At 41.6% G+C, this 8,561-nt stretch overlaps 1 protein-coding gene across 1 annotated transcript in view; it reads left to right on the top strand.

Annotated features, from left to right (window-relative positions):
* The first annotated feature begins 2,065 nt into the window (after nt 1-2,065).
* LOC128693903 (ribosomal protein S6 kinase alpha-5) overlaps nt 2,066-8,561 on the top strand; it is a 197,704-nt gene continuing 191,208 nt past the window's right edge. The window contains exon 1 of the mRNA XM_070090759.1: nt 2,066-2,124. The gene's annotated coding sequence lies outside the window, so the exon portion shown is untranslated. The remainder of the gene's footprint in view (nt 2,125-8,561) is intronic.

Below are 8,561 nucleotides of genomic sequence, written 5' to 3'. Positions count from 1 at the left end.
TGGTGGATTACTACGTTGGAAGAAACACTGGAGTCATCAGTCACGTCTTTCTATAAGTGGGAAGAGTTTATATCAATATCATCAAAACAAAAAGGTCTTTAATATCTTCCTTTAGTTCGTTTCTGAAAGGAGTAAAAATGTTTTTTTGTGTGTGTGTTTAGATTTGAAGCAAAACGTTCATCCTGTCTCATTATTAATAAACGGAATGAAACAGGGCGCCATCTGGCATTCTCATATACTGACACATATAGTCATGATTTGAGCATAAAAATAGAGTTCTCTGACCTGGAAAATACAAAATGAAAGGCAAAACACTCGACTATTATGAACACAAGTGTAGCCTAATGGTCTGCACACCTGGCTGTAGCAAGTATATGTGCAATATTTATATAGGATATGTACAAAAAGGGAATTTGCTAGCAAGAGACACGGTAAGAACCGTCTTCGACCAGACTCGGAGGTAAGTCTGCCACTGTTGATTCATGAGTGTCCATCATCACTTCACAACTTTGGCGAGCTTCCTTGTGATGGCTAGGTTGAACCTAGGTGCTAGCATAAGAAGGGAGCCCCGCTCATGATATTCTTAGCATCTGGTTCACTTGTCGGGAGGGCATGCTATACGGATGTGTGGCATACCCCGGATAAAATGTATAACGTATTTTTAGCATACCACACTGATCCAGTCATGATTTGAGCATTAAAATAGATCTCTCTGACCTGGAAAACATAACATAAAAGTTAATTAAAGCACTCGACATTCATGTTGACATATAGTATGTGTCTAGGATTCTCAGTGGCCTCTTGAAAGGCTATTAAGTTCTTTGAAAATCTTTAGTGGCGACAGAGTGGCACTCATTAGATTATCAAGACATCTAAAAGACAAATTATACCTAAAAAAGGATGCCCCACAAAATTCCAGGTTTGGCAAAAAATAAAAATAGGTTGTCATGTAACAGACGAGAAAGGTAGATCCTTGTTACCCTCAGTATGGGGAAGCATGAGTAATGAGTTACGACAGTGAGGACACCATCTCTCATTACTACACACTATCAGGGAGTTTCCTCAAATTCCACTTAAGTATCCACAAATCAGTCTTGTACAGAACAAAGTAAAGATGGGTAAAATTAATGGTATATTACAGTCGTTGCAGCAGTTTACCGGGTCAGCGAGAAAGGGATCTGATATTAAGATAACTGGGGAAGATACAAGACAATTCAGGCAGGGGAATGAAATTAGCTGAGAAAACTGAATATTTACATACAGTATAGAGTCCTTAGTAGATAACTCCTTGAAAACCAGTCAGACTGCTACCCTCCAGGTCCCAAGACCTCACAAGGCCTCAGCTATCTTCCCGACCACTGAATCCTCACAGAGCCTCTAGTTCTGTGCTTATCCAAGACTCATCGCCAAGTTTTCTCTTAGCTACTTCCCCTGTGTTTATGCAGTCCTGATTATCCCCACCCCTCCGACCCATAACTTCTGGCCATAGGTCTTCTCCCATGGGTAAAATTCACCAGGTGGTCTCCATAGAGGCTAGAGGCTTCCCTGACAACTATGGTGCGAAGATTATCAGCCGACACGTCTATCTTTACATATAGAAACAGGTGACCCAGTCTCAAGATATCACAAATTTGGTATCCAGATTACTGTCGGTGGTGGTAACTGCTAGTCACTTGTCAACACCAAGAAAGGGGAAAGATGAAACCTCTTCCCATTCCTACTCAAAACCTCTCAAACTCTTGTGTGAGTTCCAGCTAGTTCTAGACGTTCTCCTCCCCCCCCCTCTCTCTCTCTCTCTCTCTCTCTCTCTCTCTCTCTCTCTCTCTCTCTCTCTCTCTCTCTCTCTCTCTCTCTCTCTTTCTTTTTGCTCTCGCTCTAACTTATATGGTGTCATTCTTCTTATGGAATGCATCAACGTTAATATTTTAAGGCCAATAAGATTAGGTATTCTTTAGTTAATGAATGGAAATCAGTATAACTATTTAATAATATTGGCAAATTGAGACTTATAGAAATTAATAACAAAGTGAACCTTTCTTCCTAGAATACACAACGGGGCTGGAAATTTGAAGGCAGTCAGAATATGCATTCTTCAGTTATCACGGCCTTGCCAATGATTCCAAGGTATGTAAAAAAAAAATAGTCCATTTACAAATTTGCCCACACAGACTGAATTTAATGGGTAGTATCCAGGCCGTAAGATGCATCAGACATTAAATATTGTAGACGCTCAGAAGAGACGGACTTAAATATATATATAACGCGATTTAACAGGACTCGATGTTTCATAATATTTTACACAAAATTGGCAAATGTGAATCTTGACACTTGAATTTCATTTACCACTATCATTGAAATAGGAGGCATCTCTTTTGAATGTTTGAAGCCATTCTTTAGAGGGTTATGGAGTTACTGGAACCATTTTATGATACTGGGAATGGGTTCAACATCTTCAGCCATTGAGCACCTACACATGCCAGATGTCACTAGTCTAGTCCTACTTACCTTATACTACCATTGAAATTTTGAAGCCTGTCGGATGAGGCCTTCTCATGTTATGAATGAAATAAAAGCGAATAGTTGTAGGAAGAAAAAAAACTGGCAACTATGTGAAAGTTTTCCTTCTAGGATACCTAATTAATATTAATATTTAAGGAACTGGGAAAAGAACGTTGGTTGTGGTCAGTGTATATATCCTGGATTCCGTCTCTCGTTGGGTGTATAAGTATACATAATCCTCTTTTCTTATCACCCGGAGTTACCAAGGTTGTATTATTTATCCGTCGACCAAGAGAGTATACAATGAGAGCTATGTATCTCAGTGTATATACGCTAAGAGTTTACATTAGTTTCTATTTTAAGGATTTAAGTGTTCTTGACTGATGGTGTATGAGTGACGTGCAGCCTCGTGTAATCTACTTTGTTTTGGTGTTGCCGCTGAAGTGGCTAGCTTATTGTAAACCCCATAGTGGACGGTAGCTCCAGACCTTATGGAACCTATACCCCCATCCCCCAAAAGAAAAATTAACAGGGGTACATCTAGGTATGCATTTACAATTTACATTTTGTTACAATGCAAATTTAAGATACGTGTTCGAAATATCTGGTATCTCATTCTCACTCATTCTTGGCATATCACATGGGTTAGCGCACGGGCCAGTGAGTTTTAGGATTCACCTAGCATGGGTTCAACCCCCACCCGTTTTGTGATTTACTGTCTTTATGTGTCTCAATAAATAGACATTAAAGCACAGCTTGTTGAAGAAAGTGTTGATAGAGATTAAAGGCTATTAATATACGTGAGGACTGGAAGAGGGTGTGCGTGTGCAGTTGTGGAGGACGAGCATCTTCCTTAATGTTCGCTAGGTTGTTCGTCCTCAAGCCATCCTTGGTAGACCTTGGCTTCATTTAACAAAGACCTTGGCTTCATTTAACAAACCTCGGGTTAAGGATTCCTAACTTCGGGTTTACGACCCCAGAGCTCGGGTTTAAATTCTCAGACCTCAGACTCGGAACCCCCAAACGTCAGATTTACGACTGCAGACCTAGAGCTATATGATACCAGTCTTCAGGTTCACTTGCTGGACTAAGAGTTTATAGCCCCAGATTTATGATTCAGCGGCATGGAGTTGTAGTTGGTTAGTAGATGTAGTGTGTGTGTGTATGAGTAGGAGGTATATCTACCCTAGATTGTAGGTGGCCATGTCCCCCGCCATACGGTCCCAGACCAGCCCTTCGCAGGTTCATGGTGATAGGGAAGGATCATAGTGATGTTAGGTAGTGTGAAGGAGTAGTTATAGTGGAGGTTGTGATGGTGATATGGACGAGGTTGGACTTGGAAGCGGTAATAATGCGAGTGGTATAAGTCTGGATGTGGGAGTCAGTGTAGTGATGTTTGTACTGGTGTGGAAGTGAGGGTAGTAATGGTGATGTTTGTACTGGTGTGGAAGTGAGGGTAGTAATGGTGATGTGTATACTGGTGTGGAAAGTGAAGGTAGTAATAGTGAATGCTAAATACAGTCATGGTGCATTTTATGATGGTAATTGTGGGGTATTATTATTATTATTATTTAGTTAAAAATGATTAGTACAGCAGTATAGGTGATACAAGGTTGGTGACAACACAAACACGTCAGCATTACCACACTACACTACACTGTCTCATATGCACGAGATCTTCTTGCCTAGCTACACAGTGCATGACCCCTCATAGGGCTATTGCTTTCCTTAATAATAATAATAATAATAATAAAAATATTATTACAATCAAGGGGGAAGCGCTAAACCCGGAGGATTATACAGCGCCTGGGGGGGATGTGGAAGGCATTCAGGCTTAATTTGGGGAACTGGAGCACAGATCCAATTCCCTAAATCAAGAGCCCCTCACCAACATCAAGGAACCTTCCTTGAGGGGAATAATAAAAATAAAACAATAATAACGTATTTTCGGCATATAAGGCGCGCTTTTTCTCAGCGTCTTGGAGAATCACCCTACGCCTTATATGCTCCAGGTCAGGGTTACGCTTTAGTAGTTGTTTACTAATGCTACGTTACAACTGATTGGAAACGTCGTACCAGCAAGCAGCTGACACTCAATTTAAATATCTAATCATACAAAGAGTATGTTACAATTTATTCGGTGTATGTCACACTCCCATATAGGCTGCCTCCCAACCAGCGAACCGAATGCTAAGAGTTTAATGATCAATAGGGTACCTGTTGTTAAATAAGTACCTTGGTTCATTGACTAATGATAGGCAAGCCTGCCAGAACTGAAGCAACGTAGGTCACTCGTGGTAAGCAGTGGCAGACTTGCCTACCTGCTGGTTGAGTACGATGCACTCTGACTTCTACTGTGTCATCTGTCACTGTCGTGTACACTTATTATTATTCTGTCTGTACATAGTGTAAATATTTGTATATAGTGGGTGAAGGCAAAATATACATTATAGTATACTGCTGAATTTGTTTGCTCTAATTCCCATTACAACCAGGTCTCACAGGCCATTCTTTACCTGTGTTCGTAATATGGTGGCCTGTCTGGGAGCTGGAGCTGGTTCTAGAGCTGGTCTTGGTATCGGTCAGATTGCCTATCACATTTTGTATTGCCTGTCAATCTTGCTACTGTGTGTGTATCCTACAAGTTATACTGTACTATTGCTGTTGCGTGTATTGCAAACAGCGTGTTATAGTGGGTTAAGCCACCAACACGGTTGAGGTGGTTGATGTCTGAATATACTCTCCTAAATCTGCCCAAACTATCTCTACAGCGTTGTTGGCGAATTGCTCATTCCATTGGCATAGAATACCAATCAACTCTCACTGCTGCATAGCTTCGTGACATTTGTACCAAATTAAGGGTTGAAGCAACTTTGGTGCACCAAACTGAGGTATCTCCCGCCACAGGAGCTGTTAATCACTGATCTCCAGTTAAGTTCCTTCGTAATGTGGGATGGCTAACACCAGAGCAATCAAACCAGTAGTCTCGTGAAGCAAGTGGTGCACCGCATTTGTCTCAAGGCGAGTCAGCTTCGTTGGTGCTTGAGTTAGCTAAACTCAGTCTCAAAACAACCAGAGAGCAAAGAGCATTTCTTAAAGATGAGTTTGATAGAAAGAAGGAGAGGAGGCAATTTAAGGAGACTGTGGGGCGACTACTTTAGCGTGCAAAAAGCAGTGCCGTTAGTACCTCGTTTTGTTGAGTCTGAGCCAGAACAGTTTTTCGAGGCATTTGAAAACAAGGTTCAAGCACTGAAGTGGCCTGGGGAGCATTGGGCAGCACTGGTGCATACAGCGTTGGATGTTGGCTGGCAAAGCTCTCTCTTTACACACAGAGGACCCAGGTTCGATTCCCGGCGGGGTAGAAACATTTCGACGCATTTTCTTACACCTGTTGTCCAGTTCACCTAGCAGCAAATAGATACCTGAGTGTTAGTCTACTGGTGTGGGTCGCATCCTGGGGGACAACATTCAGGACCCCAATGGAAATAAGACAGACAGTCCTCGATGATGCACTGCCTTTCTTGGGTTATCCTGGGTGGCTAACCCTGTAGAGTTAAAATTCCAAATGTAATCTAATCTTATGTTCACAGCTGTTTTAAATAATGAAGAATTTGCTGATTATCGGGTTAAAACAACGGTTCTTGGGGCATATCACTGTATTCCTGCCAAGTACAGGAGGGAATTCAAATTGTGGAAGTGTCAGCTGGATCAGTCTCATGTAGACTTTGTAAGGCAGCAGTCAAAAAACATCACCAAATAGAATAAGGCGAGTGGTGTCGCCAACTTTAGTGATCTAGTGCAGTTACCTTTGGTGGATAACCTGCTGGAATCTGTTGGACCAGAGGTTGTAATTTTTCTTGAAGATCATTCATTGACCACTGCATTGGAAGCAGCCAGGCTGGTTGACACTTTTGAGGTTAACCGCTCCTTATCCGAGCGGTCTAATCTTTCTTCCCAACAGCCTGGCATGAATAGAGATCGTCAGAGACGAGTGCCTGACTGGAGGACGAAAGTGAATAATGACGTCAACCAACTAAGTCGTATGGTGAGCCACAACATCAAACTCGCAGTCAACCTGATGAACGACAACCTCAGACTCATGGTCAACATGGTGAACAACGACTCCAGTACACAGAGTGTCGCCAGCCACAAAATCAACAGGGAGCCAAAGTAAAATATGAGGTAACCTGTTTCCGTTGTCATAAACCCGGTCATGTCAAGTCCAGCTGTCCAATTAACTTAAGCTTCAACCAATAGGGAAAATCAACATCCTCGCTTTTGAGATGAACCAGAAAGAAATAGAGTGTGGTATAGCCCTATACTACAGTACGTGCCACATCTCCCTTCAGGAGAATGAACAAAAAATTGAAGCAATAACTTTTAGGGATACCGAGGCTTATTGTTCCCTTATAAGAGAGGGAGTCCTCCCCCTCTCTGAAAGAACGTCATTGCAATCCTCTGTTCTCTTAGAAGCATTTGGAGGAGCTGTATTTTCTGTCCCTTTACATAAAATATATGTGCAGAGTGGGTACTATACAAGATATTTGACTGTAGGTGTTTCTGAGGAATTCCATATGAAAGATGCCGTGTTATTGCTGGGTAATAACATTCTTAATTCGACAAAATGTCAAGAACCTATAGTGACTAATTCTTCTCCAATGTTGGCCATAGCTCGGGCAAAATCCCAAGGGATATTTGTCGAGAATGCTGACCCATCCTTAGACGACTCAGATCTAGGGCTAGACAATTTGTTGTACGAGGAAAACTGGCCAGGGCCTCGTAAATTTAGTGGAAACTCCAAGACCAAGCCTTCCTACTCCAGGATTGCAGGATTGCCAGATATCTCTGTTTCCATGCCTGAGGGACTGTCCTTTTGGGAAGAACAGCCAAAAGATCCTTCCTTAAACTTCACTTTTTAGGCAGCCACGGGTGACTGCCACTCAGATCACCCGGTCAAATATGAAATTAAACACAACCTACTGCTCTGCACAGAGACTGGTAACGAGGTAGGGGGAAGCCCAAAATCAAATAGACTGGTAGTGCCTAAGAAATTTAGGTCACAAATTTTGAACATAACCCACAATTCCTCTCTAGGAGGTCATTTAGAAATTGCCAAAACTCTGTATAGAATATTGATAGAGTTTTACTGGCCAAAAATAAGGCAAGATGTGAAGAATCACATCTGCTCTTGTAGAGAATGTCAACAAGTAGGTAAACCTGAACACCCAATTAAACCTGCGCCACTTGATCCCTTACCTGCAGATGGAGAACCGTTTGCCGAACTAATCATTGATTGCGTGGGACCATTACCAAAATCCAAGTCAGGAAATCAGTACATATTTACTATCATGGACAAAGCTACTGGGTATCTGGAAGCAGTCTCAATGCATAGTATTAACACTAAAGCCATTCTTAAAGTCATAATTAAATTTATATCTTATTTTGGCATTCCTAAGTATCCAGAATGAACAAGGTACTAACTTTACAGCCCAAGCTTTTAGGGGAGCTTTACCTAGGCTAGGCATAATTCGTAAATCCACTGCCTATCATCTTTAGTCTCAATTCGCCTTGGAAATATTTCGTCAAATGTTAAAAACTATGATGAGAACCTTTTGCATGGATTTTCCTACAGACTGGGATGAATCACTTACTCTGTTGCTGTTCGCAATGACAGAAACTGTGTAGTAATCAACAGAGTACAGTCGTGCACAGGAGACTATATTCATTTATAACGGCACAAAACATACTCAACCCCTGCCAATTTGGATTCAGGAAAAATAAAAGCACTAATGATGCAATCATAAAAATGCTAGATCTGCTTTACACAGCATTGGAAAATAAGGAATATCCACTAGGAATCTTTATTGACCTAAGAAAAGCTTTTGACACAGACCACGGCATCCTACTCCACAAACTTGACCATTATGGTATAAGAGGCCATGCGCTTGCATATTTCAAATCTTACCATACTAATAGGTATCAGTATGTCACCATTAAAGACACAGCATCAACAACACGGCCACTTGATACTGGAGTTCCGCAGGGAAGTGTCCTTGGTCCCC

This window comes from Cherax quadricarinatus, chromosome 33 (genome assembly GCF_038502225.1).
Source record: "Cherax quadricarinatus isolate ZL_2023a chromosome 33, ASM3850222v1, whole genome shotgun sequence".
Taxonomy (NCBI): domain Eukaryota; kingdom Metazoa; phylum Arthropoda; class Malacostraca; order Decapoda; family Parastacidae; genus Cherax; species Cherax quadricarinatus.
The sequence above is the reverse complement of the archived record's forward strand: the minus strand, read 5'-3'. Positions and strand labels throughout refer to the sequence as shown.